A 24,904-nucleotide genomic window follows, 5' to 3' on the forward strand; every position below is an offset into this window, starting at 1 on the left:
GTTACTTGATTTTCCAAAGACAATTTTGAAATAATTGATTTAGAGGTTTACTGGGAAGCACAGGAAAAAGCTTCCCAAAATATATCAGAATATAAAGACACAACAACACAGAGGCTGTGTGGAGAATGAGGAAAACATGCACCTCCTGAGTGGGGCGTGGTGATGAATGAAACCAGAACATGTGACCAAAACGAAGACAAACACATGCAAAACCATCTCTGCAAATCAGAGGCTACTGGCAAGGGGACATTGTTACAGCTGTCAATCAACCTGTCTTCAAAGGGTCAGTGTAGGATTATCCCTAATGATTATACTTAATCATCACTCTACATAGCATCAATGATGTACTCCAATGTTTCCACATTATGTCATTTATTTTTATTGTATTTATTTTTACAATAGGTGCCGCCACAAGGTAGATTTTTAAAGGTATTTGAGTCCAAGCCCACAGCAATCAAGCCAAAGGTGACAGTGGCAACAAGGAAAAACTCCATAAGAACATGAAGAAGAAACCATGAGAAGAACCAAGAGTCTGGGGGAGGATTCCAGGGAGTGGGAGGAGCCACAGCAGGGAGGCCAGGGAGTGGGAGGAGCCACAGCAGGTGAGGCCATGGAGTGGGCGGAGCCACAGCCAGTGAAGCAGGGTGGGCTCAGTAACATAACACCAAGAATAGATGTGTCTTCACAAAGAGAGAGGATAAATTATTTGGCATGTGCAAATATTAAAATGTGTAAAATAGGGCTATATGATGTGCAAGGAAGGATTCTGGCAGATATACCTATGCCAGCATAGCTAAAGGGTGTGGTGCCAGTAGCATCATGGAGCGATTAGGAGACGGATGCCAGTGCAGAATCTAGACGCGAACATGAACAGCAGGACTGGCTGCAAAAGAAAGGTCAGCAAAAAACACAAGACCAAACACAGTTTAAATACACAGAAAACCAAGGAGACTAAACAAGGGACACATGAAATCAATTAGAAGCTGCGGGGTTACAAAATACCAGGTGGGGAAAACCAGAATGAAAACAGAGATTTAACAGACCAATGGGGGCAGAGCCAAACAAAAGGACAGAGCCAGCAGGTAACACAGACACACAGTCTCTCCACATCAGCACTCGGATGCTCTCAGCCAACAAATCTAAGTGGCAAAAAGAGGTGAAGTGACAGCATCATAACATCCCAGTTTACCATAACTCTCAATGCCCAAGAACCTCCAAATCAACAGCTATACCTAAGATGAGAGTATTTAATAAAAGCCTGATAATACAAATACGGTTTGAGCCTAACCTTAAATATTGAGAATGTTTTTGAGTCTTGAATATTGACAGGAAGGTTATTTCATAGAAAGGGAGCTATAATAGGGAAACGATCCACTTTCTGTGGTAAATTTCCTATTCTTGAAAGTGCTACATTCATGGCCATTTCTGCATCATGTACTGATAGTATATTTGTAATCTTTGCAATGCCTGAGGTGGAAAAGGTTGTCCTAGGAATATTATTTACATATTTTGTAAATTTACATTTACTTCAAACAACAGTCTGAGATCCATACTTACACCAAAGTCTTTAAACATGGTGTGCATGGGAGAACATCAAGGTTTATTACATAATCTGATACCTTACATTTTCATGTATGCTCAAAGTAATCTAGGTGTATACTGAAAAGTTTACATTAATGTTCACTAACTGACAGTAAGATCAATATCAGGAAAGGGTTATTCTTCTAATCCAAACATTTCAGGTTTATCTAGTAAAATGCTGCAATCATGCAGTATAGGCAAAGAGACCCAATGCTGGTCGTAAGCCAACAACAGGCCGTTAGCTACTGTTGCTTGCTGACAACCAGTGCTGTCTTTGTACTACGATGAGTCCTCAACCCTGACTGAAAAACTTCATGTATCTTGTTCTGGGGCAGGTATAGCTTCTGACATGCAACTTTGTGTGGGATCTTGGAAATAAAGGGAAGGTTTGACTGATAGAGTGTAACAACTGACAAGGGTCAAGGTTAGTTTGATCAGCGCTTTGATAACTCCTAATTTGAATGAATAAGGTACAGAGCCAATGTTCTGGGTTCATTATAGTTTATTTAATAGAGATTTGACTACTTAAAGGGGGATTTCTTTAAGAAGGTGTGAAGGCAAAGAATCTAACAAGCAAGTGGAAGATTTTGAGGAGGAGATTATGATATTAGTTCAAGCTGTTGTATAAAAGACTCTAATGCCTTAATTGACATGGTTGTTTTGGTATATGTGTATGATGCCAAATTAATACTCTGAATGTTATTAATTCCATCATTGAAAAAATGATAAAGTAATTACTATGTGATGTAATCTGAGCTTTGCTATCTAGTTAGTGCTATTGTACTGAACAAAAACCTAGGATTATTTCTGTTATCTTCTTTTACAGTGGAGAGATAAGCAGTTTGAGCAGTAAGAAGTGCCTTTTAACAGTTAAGAAGACTCTCCTTCCACGTGAGCTGGAAGACTGTCACGCCCTGGTTGGTATCCAGCCAGGATTTCGTTAATACCACCACCAATCACTCTTCCCAACCTCCCCCACCCACAGTCACTATGGCTACTGTTGCCCCCCTTGAGTGAAGACATGGCTGCCTTTTTCTGCATTCTACTCACAGGTTAGTACTTTTTCCTTTCTTGTTAAATTTTAATTTGTTTAAAAAGTTTTTTGGTTTTCTCCTCCTCTGGTCAATAGTAAAACGTTCCAAGTTTGACTCACAACCCACATTCATAAATTCATGAATACTATTTACATGTTTTTATTTACTTACAATATTTTTATTTTCAATGATGAATAAGCACACAGACACTCTCACCAGTGTGTATAAACTAGCATGTGCATATGCATGCTCCTGTTGCATGTATTCGTGAATACATACATAAAAATAGAAAAAACAAGACAGTAGATAAAAAAGAATAAAGCAAATAAATAGACAACTAACTAAAAAGGGGCTATGAAGAAATCAATCAGGTTATGATCACCTTGACAAAAGAGTGAATGACACAAAATGTCAACAAAGGACTGATGTTTGTTTAAAACAGGGTCTGTGATTTTGTCAGGTAGAGAGTCTAAGAATGGTTGCCATATCTTCTAGAAATATATCTTACTGACATTAACACAAGAGCTCAGGCATTCCATAAATAACATTTCAAATATCTCATCGGGCCATTGACTGATAGTGGCAGACCTAGTTTTTATCTACTAGAACAGAACACAACTTGTAGCCAGTAAGTTACAGATCTTTGTCCAAAGCTTGCTCAAAGGTTTGTGCTGTGCATTCATTTTAGAGATACCATGATCAGGGAGATTCTCTGAGAACAAACCTACTACTGGTTTGGTCTCTTGGTTGCACATACTACTGAGTTTTGGTTTGATCTCTCGGTTGAACATACTACTGAGTTCTCTTGCTACCCAAAATTGGATTTAACCATGAGCATTGCCAGAAGCAGTCGAGGAAAGATTCCGTGTCCATATTACACTTAATACACAGTGGAGAGTGTTTAGGATAAGTGTGGTTAAGGAACTGAGGAGTGTGCTGTAGTCTATGAAGAATCCTATACTGACTTTCTACAAACGTGTCATAAATTAAGGTCTTAGCCATGGTCTCCAAGGCATTACGCCATCCCCCATTCCCAAATTCATGGCCTGTGTCTGCCTTCCAGACCCTTTCTATCTTGTCAATGTTAGATGGGTTATGAGATGACATAATCTGGTAAAACTGGGAAATAAAACTCTTATTACATCTACTGTAAAAGGAATAAGTCCACTGGTTATGGAGGTTACGTTTAACCTGAAGAAAACCACATAAGTGAATGGATGGTATGTAATTTCTTTTCAAGCAATATGTTAATAATTCTAGCACATTACTGTATCAGAGTGCTATTTATACCTTCCAATATCCCAGGAGTCAATGCACATATATCATGCACAATGCACATTATATGATAGGGATGGGTCTCAGGGACCATAGCCCTGGCCTTGAAATGTGGTATAATCTAACCTCACTTTGATTGTATTAGAAAGGACTGAGTTACGTTTGACAACATGTGTGACCTTGGAGATGTCATTGGGAATGGGAGTCAATAAGGAAGAACAAATTGAGGAGTCAACATGGGTTACTTCACTTGACTCAATGAATTGTCTCAGCTAATCACATACTATATGAGCATAACATGCCCAGCTATGGAAAATTAAGATATTGTAACAAATTCAGAAGTGCATTACCTCACGTCTTCTAGGCAAGAAGAATGAATTGAGTTTAAGGCATGGCCACTTACCATGTCAGATGAATTTTTAAACGGATTTATTAATATCTGAAATCACTGACCTTTTTATCACCAAAGGAAACATTTACAAAGGATACAGAAACCTTGGTAGGACATTCAATTTTAATCAAACCCATCCTACTAAACCAGAAGAGAGGGTGGTTGAACCTTCTTTATATATATCATTATAACAGACATATCATTATAACAGCAGCCAGAACTGTAAAGGCCATTCAGATCAGCAAAGATCTTGAGACCAAGAAAAGTGAAACCAAACATAGCCCATTTGAACAGCAAATTCAAATCCAGAAAGACCTCCAAAAGCATTTGTGTTGGAAATCAGAGATGGAATATAAGCCCCTTCATAAAGAAAGAGAATTACATCATCCATCATTAATACCATCTTACAGACAGTTCCACCAAGACATACTCCAGATATGTTCTGCTTTACTACTTACTGTTTCTATCCAATCATAACAGCCGGAGGGACAGAGGACACTCACGATGTGTACCTCTACCCATTTGATAATCCCCTGATACACAACTATTTGCCACAACCTTGGCCACTGGGGAGCTATAAAGAAACCTAATCCTAATTATGAACTCCTAATTGAAATCTTTCTAAGACATCAAATAGAAAGTCAAATTCATCCCTGTCAAAAGTTTTTTAAGCATCAACAGCAGAGAGTATCTAAGTAGACTAGGCATACTTATTCACATTAAGGAGATGTCAAACATTTGGTATGGAAGGATCAATTCAATACGAAACCTGTTTGATTTTGATTAATCAGGTTGTGTTGAAACACCTCCTGTCTCCCAGGATTCATTCTTGTTCAGTATGAAATATGTGAAAGTAAAATATTAGCCAGATTAAGCATTTCAGGGTAACAGTGCTCTTCATATAACTCCTCATACATTCTGGTGAGAGGCGCTATTATGAATTTGGCCATTTTCTTATACAATTCCACTTAAAATCCATCAAGCCCTCTGAATCATGGTCGTATCAAGAACCTCTTGTTTGATGATTGGGCACCATAGGATTCTTCTGCATTTCACAGGCAATGTTGGGAAAATGTTTGAGCAAGATGTTTGAGAAATCTTCCCCTATAGGTCTCATGGGTTACATGAACCTCTGACCACTTATTTGCAGGGCCAGAAATCCGTTCTGTCGGGTACATTTTGCTGCACTTTTGAGAAACAAATGTCCACTTGAGGTGCTAAAGACAAACTCAGTATTGAAAAAAATAATCTGATCATTTTGCCACTGACATTTACTGTAGTTCACATTCTGATACTGATACTGAAATTCAAATTCTTATTGTTTTTCAAACAATTTGGTGGAGAAAGCAGATTGTGTCCTTTTTGGATACCAAGCAGAGGTTCCCTAATCTGGTGTTTGGAGATATTGGGAACGGCAAGTAATGACCATAATCTGTAGCCATGTCTTAACGAACTTTCCCTGGTCATCCTTCGGTGAATTGAGAATTCTTACATTGTACTGCTGGCTCTGATTCTCTGCACTGTCTACTTGACTGGACATGACATCCAGTTTGGTTTAGTTTTCAACCAGCTGCCATTCCTGCTCAGCGATGTGATCCTCCACATCCAACATTCTGGACTGACTTTCTAGTGTGTTGGCAATTTTGTTCAAAGCTTTTGAAAGCTTAGACCACGCATGTCAAAAGTCTGGCTTGCTGGCTGGTTCAAATTTCCAGCGGCCCGCAGCCCATGTCATAAAATCAATAATATGCATCCCGCCAGCACTCTTGACCACAGCATAAAATACACACTGTTCTATATTTCACAAGAAGATGGCAGTAAACAACTCCCCCCACTATACCTCCATGCCCGGTCACATGCAAACACACAAGAAATTCCCCCCACGCACACACACAAAAACACATAACACCCCTCCCCAGACAAAACCACCCCCCCCCCCCATGAGAAGTTAGTTAAATGACAACTAAAGTGGGAGCATAGCAAGGACACATCATCATGTGACCATCTAAAGGTTTATTTATATGTTTAAATGTCCATATTAATTATATTGTCCATGTACTGTATATGTACTGTGGTGGAAGGAAGCGCCATCACACATCTCTACTCATATTTCTATCTCTCATGAATCAGTCCAGTATTTCACATTTATCCTATGCCAGGCTAAAGCAAAGTTTGCATACATGCTCTATGAAGGTGTAACAATTCACAAACTTGTTTTCCTTTTTGTTTAAATAAATACTGTTTTTGTCTTCACCATTCACATCTTGCTCTTCTGTCAAGAATGTCTCAAAATGAAAAGTCCAAAGAAAGGTGAACAGTGTTCCACACTCTGGCAGTGGCACTTGCGGGAAATGAAGAGGTATTGGTATTGGTTGGCATGTTCATGGAGGGCCTGTAGGGAGACATCCAGGTAGAGCTTGCCTGAAGGGCAGAAGTGAATACTTTGGACATGGCCATTGACCACATGCCCTGTTCAAATGCCTCCTGGTGGAGAAAAATCGCTCACTCTAATGTAAGTCGCCTCCACATATGCTAGTGAACAGGTGGGCAGCATCCCATCTGCTGTGTTCTCTTTCACTTTGCAATTGATTATTATGCATGAGGGGTGTTCTTCCTCTTTTTGCAGCCTTAATGTGTCCTCCTTAATGCACTGTGGAGCAGCGGGGAACCTTGTCAACCGAGGGCTGGTTCACAAGCTCAGTCTAGAGGTACTGCCATTGCCATTTCCCCTTTCTATGCAAGCGCTGGACAGAGGCCCTGTGGGGAAGGCAGTCATAGTACATCAAATACTCCTCCTTCACCTACAGATCAGTGCCCTGCACACAGTACACATCTCATTTCTCTGATTCCCTGCACACCCCATTACATTAGGGCTTCCTTGGCTGCACACATACAACATTCTCATTTCCAGGCTTGATTATCAGCTCACCAGAGCAGTTGTATTGTCTTAGACCAGTGGTTTTACCCTCACTGTAAGGTCTATCCTCTATCCCAGGAGGAGGATGAGGTGATGGAACAGTATATATGAGCATAAGAGGTCAAGCACTCTCCTGGTTCAAATCCTACCTAACAGATTGTTACTAATTTGTACTTGTAGATAATGAATGCTCAGAATGCACAAAAGTAAAATATGGTGTACCACAAGTATCTGTACTGGGCTCAATATTATTGTCTTGTTATATATATATATATATATACAGAGTTGTATAGTAACGAAGTAGAACTACTTCACTACTGTACTTAAGTGCTAAAATGCTGTATCTGTACTTTACTGGAGTATTATTTTTTTCTCCTACTTCCACTTTTACTTCACTATATATTTTCCATCAGTTTTATACTTTTACTCAGATACATTTTTTACGTGCTGTATAGTTACTCGTTACAATTATAAACATGTTAGTTGGCACTGTCACCGGGTCAAGCGATCAGGCTGTCTTATGAGAAAACTGTGCATGCTCCGGTCGCATCTCGTTTACTCTGCTGCTGCCTTCACTGAACACTTGAGCTTTGTAATCTAGGTTCACTTGACACGTCGTGACTGCCGCAAGGGTCCGCGCGGCAAAAATGATGCAATCGCAGTGGCTCCGCCCATGCGCGTTGGTTACATGCGCAGTCGCGTTGCGAGGTCGTGCACCTCTCGATTTTTGTGCGTGCAAAGTTACAAGGTGGAATTCATAGACTTGTACGGCGCTTTGAAGGTCCGTTTTCAGTATTTTCCAGCACCATCAGCTTAATTTACATAATTTACATATTTATACAAATACACATATACTCAAAATTATTCCAAATAATTCGGTTTTTATCTCATTAAAAGAGATGGTACCGTGGTTGGTAACAGCAGAAGAGCAGCATAAGTGCTGCATAATAAGCTTGTTGGCGTTTTAATGTACATATAGTGGCACCTTCCACACCTTCAACATCGAGTGATCATGGCGGTGAGGAAGGAGACCACCCTGGCCCTACCTAGAGACAATGTTTGCATTTGCTGGAATGAAAGTAAATTCCTATAGGAACAAGAGCCATCTCTGCCTCCCTAAAGAGGGTGAAATATTGGCCTTCAAAAATTCACCTTCGAACTTGAAGAAACATCAATGTAAGTTATAAACATAACGCACAGAAGACACACCAGCTTCAGCTGTCAGTAAGCGCTAGCTAGGTTAGATATCTTAGCTAACTCACCTAATTATGTTCATGACGTGCTGCAGTATCACTTAACATTTGCTGGCAATCATAAAGGCGATGTCACGCTGAATTGTGTTTTTAGCAACAGTAAGCCGTGTCTCTTTTCATGCTGACTAATCATGTGCCCATTTTTATAGTGTAGTGTTTTTATAGGGTAAGGGCATTTATTGAGGGTAAACGCAACTTTACTTAAGTAAAGTTTTTAAAGAACACTTCAACTTCTACTCAAGTCAATTTTTTGATAGAGTACTGTAACGCGTTGTGGAGGAAGCAGGCACAACGACGTTTGCGGTGAACATAGACTTTATTGGTGAGACATACAGGTGACGTCCAGCACGGTAGCGTAAGCACATGAACAGACAACTCAGGCTGGCACAAACTCAAGACAAAGACGAGCACAAGACATTGCGCGAACGCACATTATATGGGTGATTAACACAGACCCTCGTGATCTCGAGACAAGGCACAGGTGAGACTACGAACACGGAGCCGTCACCGTAACAAGTCTCTAATACTTTATACAACATATATATATATATATATATATATATATATATATATATATATATATATATATATATACACAGTGGAGGAAATAAGTATTTGATCCCCCACTGACTTTAAAAGTTTTAATACAAAAAAATTAATGAAACATCTCATAATTTTATGCCAGCTTTATTTTAACAGTGCCACATAGATTATCAAAAGAAAAATGGAGAAAATTACATGAAATGAGAAATAAAAAATAATTTGCATTTCATTGAGGGAAATAAGTATTTGATCCCCTAGTAAAACCATGACTAATGTCGGCTCCCACAGACACTAATCACAGTGAATTCGTTACCTGGATGAGAGACACGTGTCCCAAAGTGTCACCTGTATAAAAGGCCCCCTGCCAACAGTCTCAGTGACACTCCCAACATCTCCACCATGGGCAAGACTAAAGAGCTATCTAAAGATGTCAGGAACAAAATTGTTGACCTATACCAGGCAGGAATGGGCTACAAAGCCATAAGTAAGAAGCTGGATGAGAAGGTGACAACTGTTGGATCAATTATTCAGAAGTGGAAGAAGTACATTACTGTCATTCGACCCAGGCCTGGAGCTCCATGCAAGATATCACCTTTTGGAGTCTCATTGATCATGAGAGAGGCTAAAAATCAGCCAAGAACTACACTGAAGGAGCTGAGTAATGATCTCAAGGCAGCTGAGACCACAGTCTCCAAAAAAACCACTGGTAATACACTGAGACGTAATGGTTTAAAATCCTGCAGTGCACGCAAGGTTTTTCTGCTCAAGAAAGCTCAGTTTGTCAATGAACATATTAATGACTCAGAGAGAAACTGGGAGAAGGTGCTGTGGTCAGATGAGACCAAAATTGAGCTTTTTGGCCTCAACTCAACTCGATGTGTTTGGAGGAAGTAAAATACAGAATATGACCCTAAGAACACCATCCCCACCGTCAAGCATGGTGGTGGAAGAATTATGTTTTGGGGGTGTTTTTCTTCTAAGGGCACAGGCCAACTTCACCGTATTGACGGGAAGATGAACGGGGCCATGTATTGCAAAATCCTGAGTGACAACCTCCTTGCCTCCGCCAGGGCACTGAAAATGGTCGTGGATGGGTCTTTCAGCACGACAACGACCCAAAAGAGAAAATCTATGGAGAGAGCTGAAGCTTCGCATTTCCAAATACATGCCTAAAAACCTTAAGGATTTGGAGATGATTTGCAGAGAGGAGTGGGCCAAAATTACTCCTGAAGTGTGTGCAAACCTTATAAAAAACTATAAGTAACGTCTGACTTCTGTGCTTGCCAACAAGGGTTTTGCCACCAAGTATTAAATGATGTTTTATGAGGGGATCAAATACTTATTTGCCTCAATGAAATGCAAATTATTTTTTATTTCTCATTTCATGTAATTTTCTCCATTTTTCTTTTGATATTCTATGTGACACTGTTAAAATAAATCTGGCATATGTTTCATTTATTATTTTGTATTAAAACTTTTAAAGTCAGTGGGGGATCAAATACTTATATCCTCCACTGTGTGTGTATATATATATATATATATATATATATATATATATATATATATATATATATATATATACAGGTTGCCACCTGTCCCGGTTTTCCCAGGAATGTCCCGGTTTTCACGTGCCTGTCCCGGTTTTCACGTGCCTGTCCCGGTTTTCCCGGGCTGTCCTGGTTTGTCCCGGTTTTCCTTCTTTTTAATATTCGGTCCCGGCAAAAAAACAAGGTTAGTTCAAACCGCGATTCAGACAGTTTCTGCACACTTTAAATCTGTTTCTTTCTCGCTGTGTCCATTTTAAACCCCTCCGGTAACATTTTACGTTCGCCACCCCCCCCGCTCAACAACTTACGTTCGCCACACACACACACACACACACACACACACAGATTACACTCGCCACCCTGTGTCAGTATGACAGTGTCCTTGTTTTTTGTCAGACCTAGGTGGCAACCCTATTCGTAGGCATGGTAGGCCATTACTGATGGAGAGCAATGTCTCAGTGAGCCCACATGACTGTGATCACCTCCCTTTAGTTATGTGGATATAGATAAGCCTGCCGGAGCCACATGCTAATCACTGGCATGTGTTCTATATACACTCACTGGCCACTTTATTAGGTACACCTGTACAACTGCTCATTAATGCAAATGTAAAATCAGCCAATCACATGGCAGCAACTCGATGCATTTATGCATGTAGACATGGCCAAGACAATCTGCTGCAGTTCAAACCGAGCATCAGAATGGGGAAGAAAGGTCATTTAAGTGACTTTGAATGTAGCATGGTTGTTGGTGCCAGATGGGATGGCACCAACAACCATACTACTTTATTACTTCAACCAGTGCAAATTAGCAAGGAGAAGGTGATGGCCCGATTAGCCCAGACATGCTAAGACCTGCAATGCTTTCTGGAGTTTGTTAGTTTGAACCACCAATTTAACAGGGAATTAGGCTCTAAGGCCCAGTTCCTCACTAATCTCCTCCAGGGTAAACTGAACTGGTTAGAGTGGACCACAGCTAAGTACTTGTTCATTGACTCAAAGAGGGCTTTTACCACTGCTCTTGTCCTACAGTTCTCTGATCTATCAAATGTGGGAGATAGATCCGTACTATACAAGCATTTTGTGACTAGCCCAAAACTCTGGAGGCATAGCTGGTGGCAAACTTTTCCAAAAAAATGTCCCCTGCAGACATAAAGTGGAGTGGAGGCACTGGTTGGAGAGCATCAGGCAGTGATTGTAATAGAAAAAAATCCAGTACATCCATACAGCCAAGCATCTGAATTCCTGATGGGCCAGATGGTCGGGAGCCATCAATTGGGACCTAGACCGAACCATTGCATGTACAAACTGGCACTGGCCACAGGCTGAACATGCCTCTCCAGTTCCACTTCTTATCTACAGCCTATTATAGTTAAGTTTGAAATACTTCCTCTCAATATTGGTAAATGCTGTTTTTTTGTCTCCACTACATGCATCTTGGTCCTGATTGAGTTTAATCCGGCACCATTTACATTCTGTCTTTTGGGTGTTTTATTTTAAAAGTGTCACGTTGAGGACCCCGGCCCCTCCCTTTTGGGCATGTGTTTACGTTGTCTGCGTCTCCTAGTCTGCATCTGTGGAACTCCGTGGGTGCGGTCGTGTCTTGTGCTGAATCGTCTCACCTGTGGCTCGTCTCGTCATCACGTGGGTTTATGTGGTTTGTCTACTTAATGTGCGTTCGCGCAGTGTCCTGTGCTCGTCATTGTCTGAGTCTGCACGTTTATTTCTACGTTTGTGTTTTTCCGTGCACTTTACGCGCTATCCGTGTGTACTGATTAAAGTGACGTCTGCTGCAACAGAGGACTCGTGTCTTGTCCTTCACGCCGCACCCACCGTCACAGAACGACAAGCCTCCTGAGACACCATGCCAGGCTATGTCACTCGGCCGAAGAAGGGCAAGCGCCCCAGCAAGCGGCACCACCGTGCTTCTTCCTCCCCCCCACACTGCGAAGCTGCGGTTTCGCTCGAAGAAATGGAGCGAGACCCGGTGTGTGCATACCAGCTGGCTACAGCTCGGGAGTGCAACATCCCCGAGCTGGCGGAGCTACTCTGCGAGGGAGTGGTGAGGATATGGAGAGAGCGATACCCCTCTCCTTCCCGCGACCTCTCGCCCCTGAGGGTGGGCGCCTGCGTGATCGGCGCCAAAGACACGACCCCAGAGAGCGAATTCGGAGAGGAGGATTCCAAAGAGGATGAGGAGTACCCTCCGTCCGTGTGCTTCGCTCCCACCGTGGACTACGATGGGGAGGAGGAGGAGGAAGAGGACTCCTACATGGAGGAGGAAGAAGAGAGTCCGCCCCCCTCGGAGCTCTCCAGCGGGACTGTGAAGGGGAGGTGGAGTCCAGAGGTGGGCCTATCCTCAACCACTCTCTTTCACAATGAGTGAAATCAAGTTACAGAAGTAATTGCTGATCTCAAAGGGTCTTGAGGCTTATCAAAGTGAATGCTAAAATAACCAATAATAATAGTCCTTTCTACCAAAATAACAAGATTAGAGAAGAGATCTGGACGCTCCTTTGAATTGTGACTCCAGAGCTTCATTTGGCAGCCATTTCAAGATTAATTTGCACAAGAGCAATTGAGTGATTCTAGTAGACTAATGAATTAGTGTTTTATTCTGGGGAGCTGACAGGATGTAATGCATTAAAAAAATCCCACAAAAGAAATGACAAAAGGAAACAAGGAAACTTGCTCTATCACAGATTCTATATGTTCCAGTGTCTCTACAGTCTTTGCAGCTCCTTTCAGCTCCCTGTCTCAATATACCACCGCAGGGACATAAATAGGTCAGTCTTAATTGGACACGAGTGACTCTGCTCTCTCTCATTATCCTCCAGTTCCTAGATCTGTCCTTTGCAGGAGATGCATGACCACGCCCCCTGCACAGGGCATCTGACAAATCAGAGTGTTACTGGGATGGAAGATATGAAGCCTGCATTGCCACAGAATTAAAATTTCTACAGAATTAAAATTTTCATAAATTTGAGATGTTGGACAGCACAACAAATCTGTGGAGTCTCTGAGAGCATATACAGAGACTGAGCACAGAATGTTTTGATCTCAAAGCCATTAGGCAAGAACTGTATGTCTATATTCATTATAGATTTGCCATCATTCATTCAGATTTGAATGAATTTCTTGCATAAGAAACAAATCAATTTTTCAACATGAAAGATGTATTTAAAATGTGTTTAAGTACAAATTATGTGAAATTGGAGTCATTCACATCAAATAACAAAAACTAGTACAAAGGGCAGAAGCACAGAAGCATGAAACCAGCGCCGAGCCTACTAATTCTAACAAAGTATTATCGGTGGCGGGATAATAATAAACACCTCAAGCCATAGGCAACAGACAGAATAAAAGGTCAAACACATAGGCAGCCAGGTGAGTTCACAACACAGCAATGTCTGGAAGAACTGGCAAGGGGTCATGAGACAGAGAAGGCAAACAGGACAAAACTAGCAGGATAATAAGGCTCAAACCTCTCAGCATGCACAAGAGAGACTTCACAAATGACCATGCAGACACACGGGGTGCAAAACGGACTGCTAATGAGTCTGTAACGATGAGTAGGTGTATTACGACCAGGAGGAGCCAGGGATGGAGACGAGAGCCAAGCAGGAAGCCACTGGGTATTAAGCTGGCAAAGCCGACCACTGATTGCATGATGCCCAGGAGGGGGAGCCAATGATGTGCCATTATGGGCCGGTTTCCTAGCAATGGTCTGACTAAATAGCAGTGAAAGTGGTAAAGGTCTTTTAGGCTTAATTGGGATCTGGTTAAATGGCCTGAACTTTCCCTGTTAAACATGTCTGCCACTGTGCAGTACACAAGACCTCTACAACACAGCAGACAGGGAAACAAGAAGCAATAAAAAGTACAACCCTTCAAAAAATGTTTTGTATACCAAACATAAATAATCAGAACAATAAATAAGTAAAAAAAAATCACAGAAACCATGTGGAGTTAAGGATGTAACTGCAAACCTCTTTGTGTTTCACAAAGGGATTATGGCTTTATAATTTCTGTTTTTACAAAGTGTGAAGGAAATAACCTGAAAGAGATGCATAATTACATGCATTCCAATCCCAAGCTCTTTGTTGTCATTTGCCTGTAAGGCCCCAGGATATGGGCTGTGTTCAATTACTTGTCTGATGCCTTGTCTTTAGAGCCTGGATAAATACAGTGGGATTTTTCAACCCTAATAAGACTGTCAAGACAGGAAAGCAAATCGGCAGTTTCTCTGCTGGAAAGATAGCACGCTGTCTACCACCCCACGCAGCCTACCCTCCACACTGTCTAACCCCATGCTTTCTACCCCTCATGCTGTATAACCCCACACAGTCTACCCCCCTATGCTCAAGTGTTAATTCCACCTCCTGTGTGTCCCTGTTTGTGCACTATTCACACAGTAGCAAAATTAGGCCTTCCAGCTTAATTAAAGCAATGGCATATTTGGGAAACACTTCGATTTGAAAAACATTTTATAAGCTGTTAATAATATTCCTTGGAAGGCTTTCCCTCTGTGGTTGCCTCCCAGTCTTGATCCTATCCAGTGACAAAATGGATGAAATGTTTTGCTTTTGTGCTTTTGACCTACATGTGTTTACACAACTGCCAGCTGGTACCATGGCAGAGATCTGAGGCATGATGAATCGATTCAAGAAAAGCTCAATACATCCCCAAATGTACATAACGAAAGAGGGACATTGTGCATGCGATAACGGTGACAGTTCACAGGCCAGTTGAGAGTTAGTGAGACATCGTGGTGACATGTCTGCAATCCTCAACTGTCATTCGAAAAATGTGGCGTAATCATACATTAATTGGATGTTTTGCTGCCCACTGTGCCAGGGCAGTGGAGAAGAATTACATTTTCTGCCAATATTCTATGCATGGCATGATGATATCACACGTGAAGGTTTATGTTGCTGGGAGATCCAACATCACTGGGCTGCCAGAGATATTTTACAGCCACACGCTTCTGAGAATACAGCAGCTATGATCATCTGAGAAGCAAGACCAGTGACTCTGATAAGAGATGACGAGGTCAGTTCTTTCTTGTTAAGCGGGGTCTCTAACCTGTGCTTTCTCTGTGGGACCTATGCAGAGCTGTAGCAACAAGCATTTTGACTCACCACGATGAAGTCTCCACTCTGGCATGCAGCACACGCGACCTGCTTTCATCACGCAATGATGTCTCATGAAAAATGTCACACGCTGTAGTCGTCCTGGAAGTTAACTGTTCAGGATGCTGTTGATGGCATTAGACCCAATCTCTCATGCAAACACCCACTCACTGTATACTGAATGGCTGTGGAGATTAAAACAGAAGATGGAATAGTTTCCGTATGACTGAAATGCCGCTGCTGAAACAGGAGTTGCTTCATTTCTGCCCCCTGCTCCTCACGCATTTTCTTGGCGATATCTGATCACATTTTTGATGATATCTGAAATCAACTTATTACGAAAAGTATATGCGCTTAGGGTTACAGTTGTTTCTGCCTTCTGGAAACGTATGACATGTAAAGTGATGTCCATCTGCGGAATGTGCGTATGTCTTGTGTAGGTGTGTGTGATGTGTAAATTGTTGTATGTGTTCATCTGAGGATTGTACATATGTTTTAGGTGTGTGATGTGTAAATCTTTGTATGTGTTCATCTGAAAGACGGTATATACTGTATGTATTAGGTATGTGATGTGTAGATCATTGTATGTATTTCTCTGAGGACTGTACGTATGACGGTGGTAGAGAGATTGGCAGTAGTTTTGAGAGAGGGCAGACGTCATCTTGACTTTATCTGTGCTTATTTATCAAACCTGTGCCCAGCTGATGCTTATATTGCTTTTGCTTTTTGAGCAAAAATGTGTCACACATTACCAAGGCTCTCTAATTACAGTCGGGGAGAGCACTTAATGATTAATGATGACTGTCAAGAACACAATCATTTGTGTTAATTGGTTCGTTTAGAGAATATTCATTGTAATACCTGTTTTAATTTCTCCTGTTCTATTCCACTCCCTTTTATTTGTCATGAGTCTACTGCCCCTATAAACTGAACATTAATTTGCAATTAATTTTGCCATGAAGACCTGAGCATTGGAGCCATTAATTTAGTTAACAGTAACACTATTTGTAAATGGAGATGAGAGGCAAATTAACAAAGTCCAAATGACTATTTGAAATGAGGGAATGACCTGCAGTATTTAGCAGTGTTACTATCCTTGACTGGATCTCATTTTGGTTTCTCTAATCTCCTCACAGCATGAACATATACACTCACCAGACACTTTATTAGGTATGCCTTGATAGTACCGGGTTGGACCCACTTTTGCCTTCAGAACTGCCTTAATACTTTGTGGCATAAATTCAACATATTAGAAACATTCCTCAGAGAGTCTGATCCATATTGACATGATAGTATCACGCAGTTGCTGCAGATTTGTCGGCTGCACATCCATGATGTGAATCTCCTGTTTCACCACATCCCAAAGGTGCTCTTCTGGATTGAGATCTGGTGACTGTGGAGGCCATTCGAGTACAGTGAACTCATTGTTGTGTTCAACAAACCAGTCTGAGATGATTCTTGCTTCATGACATGGTGCGTTATCCTGCTGGAAGTAGCTATCAAAAGATGGGTACACTGTGGTTATAAAGGGATGGACACGGCAAGCAACAATACTCAGGTAGGCTGTGGCGTTGATATGATGCTCAATTGATCCTAATGGGCCCAAAGTGTACCCGGTAAATATCCCCCACACCATTGCACCACCACCACTAGCCTGAACCGTGTATACAAGGCAGGATGGATCCATGCTTTCATGTTTTTGATGCCAAATTCTGACCCTACCATCTGAATGATGGTCAGAAATTGAGACTCTGTGGTCTTCTGCTGCTGTAGCCCATCTGTCTCAATGTGTTGTACATTCAGAGATGCTTTTCTGCATGTCTCAGTTGTAATGACTATAACTAATGGTTATTTGAGTTACTGTTGCCATTCTATCAGCTTAAACCAGTCTGGCCATTCTCCTTTGACCTCTGGCATCAACAAGGCATTTGCACCCACAGAACTGCCGTTCACTGGATTTTTTTCAGTTTTTTTGACCATTCTCTGTAAACCCTAGAGATGGTTGTGCATGAAAATCCCAGTAGATCAACAGTTTCTGAAATACTCAGACCAGCACATCAGGCATCAACAACCAAGCCACATTCAAATTCACATAAATCACCTTTCTTCCCCATTTTGATGATCGGTTTGAACTGCAGCAGATAGTCTTCGCCATGTCTACATGCCTAAATGCACTGAATTGCTGCCATGTGATTGGCTGATTGATTGGACATGTGTACTTAATAAAGTGTCCAGTGAGTGTATATTAGCTTTTGCATTGTGAAGATACCGGGCTTTTTTTAAGTACTCTGCATTCATATGACATATACTGAACTCTAGACTGAAAATTTTGTGGAGGATGTTTTAAGTGAAGTTGCCACTTTTTTGTCATTTGTGATTTTCACCCCAATTGAAATTTGTCCTCTAAATTTACCCATCTGTGCAGTTAGAACACACACACACACACACACACACACACACACACACACACACACACACACACACACACACACACACACACACACACACATACTAGTGATTACTAGGGGGCTGTGGTGCACACATGCCCAGAGCGGTGGGCAGCCCTAGCCTGATGCCCAGGGAGCAGTTGGGGTTAGGTGCCTTGTTCAAGGACACCTCAGTCATGGCCTCAGGCATGGGAATTAAACCCATGACCCTTTGGTCACAAGACTGGTTCCCTACCCACCAGATCATTTTTATATAGATTATATATTCTATAGATTATATATATTATATATAGATTTTTACATTACTCAGCAACACACATCTGAGCTAGTTAAATCTCAGTGAGGTTTGCATGGATAGTAGTTGAGCCCTGTCACGGTGAGTCGGCACGGACGCCACCAGAGGGCACCCCAAGCAACCCGCACACGCACCAACACGCCCACCATCTCACAGCACACACCCTCACGTCGCAAGACACTCCCACGCTCCCAATCACCTGAGTTCTAACACCTGTTTCTCGTTAGGCTTTCCTCCTTATATTCCCACAGGTCGCTCCTTCCAGCGCTGCTCATTCACCTGCTACCGCGCCTCGCTACATGGGAGAGTACAGCTACTACTTCACGAGTGTTACTTCAGTGGTTGTCATTCTGTTGCTTTTCGTTTTTGCCTTTGAGCTTGAGTCCTTTTGTTCTATTATACGATGGATAATAAACCCGAGCTTACACCACCTCTGCCTCCTGTTGCCTCTGTCCCAGCATCACAAGCCCACATTAAAGGCTGCATATTTTTGTGTTTTGTAGTTTTTTCTAATCTACTTTATACTGTAATTATATATATATATATATATATATATATATATATATATATATATATATATATGTCACGGTGACAGCTCCGGACCCTTCCCTGTGGGCGTGTCATGACGTCGTCTGCGTGCTGTTATGTCCATGTTTGTACTTCCGTGGGTGTGGGTTGTTTGTGAGCGTGTTCGTTTGTTACACCTGTGCCTTGTCTCGAGGTCACATGGGTCTGTGTAACTCACCTATTTAATGTGCGTTCGCGCAGTGTCGTGTGCTCGTCTTTGTCTAAGTTTCATGCCAGTGTGAGTGTCACATAGTTGTGCTTGCGCCTCCGCAGTGAAGCTGCGTCTTTATTGTCAAGTAAAGTTCGTGTTTGCACCTATCTGCTACGTGTCGTGTCCGTTCCTCCGCACGTCACAGAAAGACGAGCCAAAGATAAAGAGGTATGCCTGGATACGCCACCCGGGCGCCTAAAGGGAAGAGAAAGAGCCGTCGCCACCACGGCTCTTCCCCGGTCCGTCACCACGAAGCCCCTGTCTCCGAGCAGGAGATGATGAGGAACCCGTTGTGCGCGTACATGCTCTGCGCGGCTCGGGAAGCGGAGGACGCGGAGATGGCAGAACACCTACGTCAATCCGCGGTCCACATGTGGAGGGACCAGAACCTCGCCGCGTCCCTAGAACCCCCGCACGCGTCTTCTCCCGTGCCAGTGCCCGAGAGCGCAGAGCAGGGAGAGGATAGCGCACTGCTCTCGGTCTTCCCCGAGGAAGAAGAGACCGATGAGCCGTTTTGGGTGGGCATGGGCGCCTTTTCCCTCACCCCTCCCGAAGAGGAAGAGTCCTATCCCCCCTCAATGTGTTCGAAGAGCACGGTGGATTACGGAGGTGAGGAGGACAGTCTCCCACCATCGGAGGGCGAGACGGAGGGGACGGACTCCGAGGAGGAGGAGTATTCCCCGTCAGTGTGCTCACGGAGCACGGTCTGCTACGGGGAGGAAGACGTCAGTGCTCCGCCATCTGAGAGTGAGGCGACAGAGGTGGACTCAGAGGCAGAGGGGTACTCCCCGTCGGTTTGCTCGGAGAGCACCGTTCGCTACGGGGGGGATGACGTCAGTCCCCTTCCCTCCGACTACGGCGAGGAGGGCGAGGGGGAGAGCCCTCCGTCGGTGTGTTCGCTCCCGACAGTATACAAGGGAGGCGGGAGCGGACCGGACAGTTCGATCGCATCGGAGAGTGGGGATTCCTGCGAGGAGGAGCCCATGGAACACTCCCGATGCGAGACCCCCGCTCGGTCCATGGACTGGAGCGTGGCCGAGGAGGAGGAGCCGGAGATGGACACCACCCCCGATACCGGCTCCAGAGGGGGCTGGCCTGGCAACGGAGGGGGCCGCGGACCCAGGGGGTGGGTCGCCGCGAGCCCCGCCGGTTTCGCTGCATCCAAACGGGCCGCAAGCCGCGCTGCACCTCGCGCGTTCGCCCGAAACACGGCCCCCAAGCGGTCGGACAGTCACGCTGCACCTCGAGCGCCCGCCAGAGGGACCGCCCCCAAGCGGTCGGCCAGTCACGCTGCACCTCGAGCGCCCGCCAGAGGGACTGCCCCCAAGCAGTCGGACAGTCACGCTGCACCTCGAGCGCCCGCCAGAGGGACTGCCCCAAAGCGGTCGACCAGTCGCGCTCCACCCAGCGCGTCCGCTGGCCGTGCGGCACTTGGCGGCGAGCAGGCGCAACAGGCGGGAGGAGCATCGCCTGCTGCAGCGTCTCCAGCCCCCGGAGCCTTCGCGCCGCTACCGGCGTTGCCTCAGGCGGGAAGCCTGGCTTCGGGGCTGAATGTTTGTGTTCCGGTGTTTCTGTCTGTCCCCTTGTGTCTCCCTAACCCACTGTTCCCTTTTGTGCCATTGGTGTTTCATGTTCCAGTGTGTGTGTTTGTCAGCGTGCCATTGTTTAATGTTTTCTCCCCTGTCTTCCCAGGGAGGGTGTGCTAGAGCTGTTCGCGGCGGTTCCCGCCGTCGGGGGTGACGGCTCTCGGAGGCTCACAATCCCGGCGGCTCCGGACCTGCCCCGTCGGTGTTGGTTCGGGGCTTCCCGGCTACGCGGGACGCTCCGGGAGTAGCGAGCCCCTGGCGGAGGGTTCTGTCACGGTGACAGCTCCGGACCCTTCCCTGTGGGCGTGTCATGACGTCGTCTGCGTGCTGTTATTTCCATGTTTGTACTTCCGTGGGTGTGGGTTGTTTGTGAGCGTGTTCGTTTGTTACACCTGTGCCTTGTCTCGAGGTCACATGGGTCTGTGTAACTCACCTATTTAATGTGCGTTCGCGCAGTGTCGTGTGCTCGTCTTTGTCTAAGTTTCATGCCAGTGTGAGTGTCACATAGTTGTGCTTGCGCCTCCGCAGTGAAGCTGCGTCTTTATTGTCAAGTAAAGTTCGTGTTTGCACCTATCTGCTACGTGTCGTGTCCGTTCCTCCGCACGTCACAATATATATATATATATAATTTATTTATTATTAATTATTATTATATTTTAATACAATTATTATTATGTAAATGAACAATTCATTATATGACAAACAAATCAAAATATTTTCCTAGTGAAAGAAAATAGTGTTAGAAAATTGTAACGATCTGCGTGACGCGGAGCAGGGAGGCGGACACAAACGCTGAGGAGAGCGAGATTTATTGAATGGAATTCCAAAGGCAGAGTCGAAAGAACGGGCAGGGGTCATAACAGGTAGGCAGTCCGAACATGAAATGTACACTGGCATGACGACACAGGGGCACGAAAATAACAAAGCAGGAAGACCAGGAATGTAACGCACAGTACTCACGACACTTACAAAATCCACACGGGCATAACGAGCAAGAGAAGAGATAGCACAAACTAACTCAGAGGACAAACGGCTAACAGCACAAAATAACCGATACTGACATGGGAGACACGGGGACTATAAATACATTGAACTAGACTAGAAACAGGTGATAACACTGATGACAAGGGCGTGGCAGACGAGAGGAAACCATGGAGACAGATAAGCAGGGCGGGATCAAGGAGCAGGGAACAACACAGACACGAGGAACAGGGAAACCGGGTGACAGCTAGGAGAGGGGGCGTAGTCCTACGTGACAAATCTTTTCTAACGGAGATAGAATTTAACTCTAACTTTAACCCTACCTGTTATGCAATGATATATATGTTCTGATCTGTCTGAACTGATGTTAAAGTTATTATATGCACACATGTATCTGAGTGTGTATACTCAGGAGGGAACATTGATGGTCAAGTTTTTACATCACATTAATCCCTCTGAACTAGAACTTCCAATCTCTTCATAAGTACTACAAATAAATACCTATTTAATTTGCCCAAATTAGGAACAACTAAATAAAAAAATAATCAGTACTTTCACAGAAAGATTTTTTCTGTTTCTTTTTCTGATTTTAAAAGTCATGAAGTTATGAGATAGTTCATCAAGGTTAATTGTTACATTGTGCCTAGTTTACATCAGTTTTGATTATTATTATTTTTTTAATCTATTAAGCTTTGTCTTATAGCTTCTGGCTTTTATTGTAATATATGATTCATTCATTTATTTATGTTTCTCATAACAGAGCTTAAAAATATCTATGTTTACCACTCAGTGAATCAGTGGAGCTTGGCTGTAGTGTAAATGTCTTCAGGGAAAAGTTCTTGGTAGCATAGCAGGTTACCGATCTCTCTCTCTCTCTCTCTCTCTCTCTCTCTCTCTCTCTCCCTCCCTCTGCCCAATATTTTGGATTGCAGGTAGTCCCTACACAATTGAATCACACTCATGTACACGAAACATACCAGATTGCCATGCCTCACTTTCACTCTTTAATGACCTCATCCTTTCTTAGGAGTCTAGCACTAGCAGAGAGTGAAGCCTCCTTTCTAAATTCTACTAAGCTTCTGAGAACATCAGCAGCGTGCTCATTCGAGCCTGATTCGTACTGTGGAACACGTGCTTGTGTTTGCTCAGATGATGCACATTAAAAACATGGTGTCTTACAAAATAGACTGGTAGGACAGACCGTTATGCTAATTTCATTAACTGTCACATATGAGACAAAATATGGTTAAAGCTTGCCTTTACCAAATGCATATAATTGCACTTGAGAGAGAGAGAGTTTGTGTAGATGTATGTGTGTGTGTGTGTGTGTGTGTGTGTGTGTGTGTGTGTGTGTGTGTGTGTGTGTGTGTGTGTGTGTGTGTGTGTGCGCGCGCGGGTGTGTGTGTGTGTGTTTGAGCATGTACATGTGTTTGTGTATACCTTCTAATGTGGAAATCTATCAATGCCCATTTCTTTGTCTTTATGGTCCGCTAAAACAGCTGGAACGTTTTAAGGAGCCAGTGCCATTCAGCAGTAAAAGCCTGTAAGCCATCCATTGATTTCCCACATTAAAAGGCCTAACAGCGGCAGGCCCTCTGGGACTAGCTGGCCTGCAGGAAACCAGAAACTGGTAAGTGTGTGTGAAGAGATGTGAATTGTCTTGTCTTGCTTGAAAATACTGCCATTTTGCAACAGCTAGGTTTCAAAAAATTACATGTTCACATGCTATATTAAATGGTAAATGTAACTTTTATCAATGATTCCTGTGAGGTGCCCCCTTAAATAGTCTTAAATGAAAAAAAATGATCATTGTATGGGCTTAAATAAGGTAGATCTCTAAATTATGCAATTATCCAATGAACAATTTCAAAACAGCATTCTCACCTCATGGGTAGTTTGGTATAACAAGGTGCTATTTTTTTTTCTCACCTGCTCCCAGCAACACAATCTCCTCTGAATTTGTCTCTGCGAACACCAGAACAGTTTCTTTGACACAGATCTATCAACTGATTGCAGTTTTGTTCTCTACTATGTGAAGGTGGTGAATAGACAGCGGTCTCCCCTGTGAATTCAAAAACTAAAGCACCAGATTGTTCTGTTGTAGAAACAATCCTGGTTTTTGTTGACCACTCGACAATGTGAAGATGCCAATATCCCATTAACATCCTATTAATATTTCATTAACATCCTATTCATAACCCATTAATATCCCATTAATACCCCATTCTTGTAAAGCGCCTTGGGTATCCTGATAAGGCACTATATAAATTGAATCATTCATTCATTCATTCTTAGTCTTGTATATAGATTTTTTTTTTGTTTATTTCAAAACATACAGACACCTGAACAACCTGTCAGTCCTATGTACAGTCCAGTACAGTTCAAGATGTGGGTCAGTACCCATATATATATATATATATATATATATATATATATATATATTCTGCATATTAAACCAAATGCATGAAAATGTCAGATACAGATACAGAAAGCCTTTCACATCAACTAACACAGCTAACACAAGCATTAGTCTACGTATTGGCAAACAACAAATTTGAAATGTTGAATGCAACACCATCTTTCAGTCTATGCACATTCACTATAAGACTATAACAACAGAAGATTGAAGATGCAAGACCAATGACGATTGACAATGGGGGGGGAAACACCTCGCTACCACCCTGGAGACAAGGTCTGGGATTCAGCGAGGGGCGACAGGGTGGGGCTCACAGGGTGGGGCTCACAGGGCGGGGCTCACTGGGTGGGGCTCACAGGGCGGGGCTCACAGGGTGGGGCTCACCAGCAAGCTAAATGCTCGGTGTGCCAGTCCTGTCACCACTCAACTCCAGGTGAAGGGGTAGACAGTGCAGTATATAGTGGACTGGGAAGGTTTTGCCCTGAAGAGCAGAGCTGGTTGCTGGCTTTACAAATCCTGCACCCCACACTCACTGCCTCCTTTCATTGGGCACTCCCAGGTAAGGCTGCACCTTGTTGGCCAGGAGCCCCCGTTCCAACAGGCTGGTGGGGTCCTTGGGGTGAATGTCATGGTGAGCTGCTCCCACAGCTCACACCCACACACCCATACACACCACACATATGAATACAACGCAGTGACCCACGTATTAACGTGTCATCATTCGTGCAC

Source organism: Brachyhypopomus gauderio, chromosome 3 (genome assembly GCF_052324685.1).
Source record: "Brachyhypopomus gauderio isolate BG-103 chromosome 3, BGAUD_0.2, whole genome shotgun sequence".
NCBI lineage: Eukaryota > Metazoa > Chordata > Actinopteri > Gymnotiformes > Hypopomidae > Brachyhypopomus > Brachyhypopomus gauderio.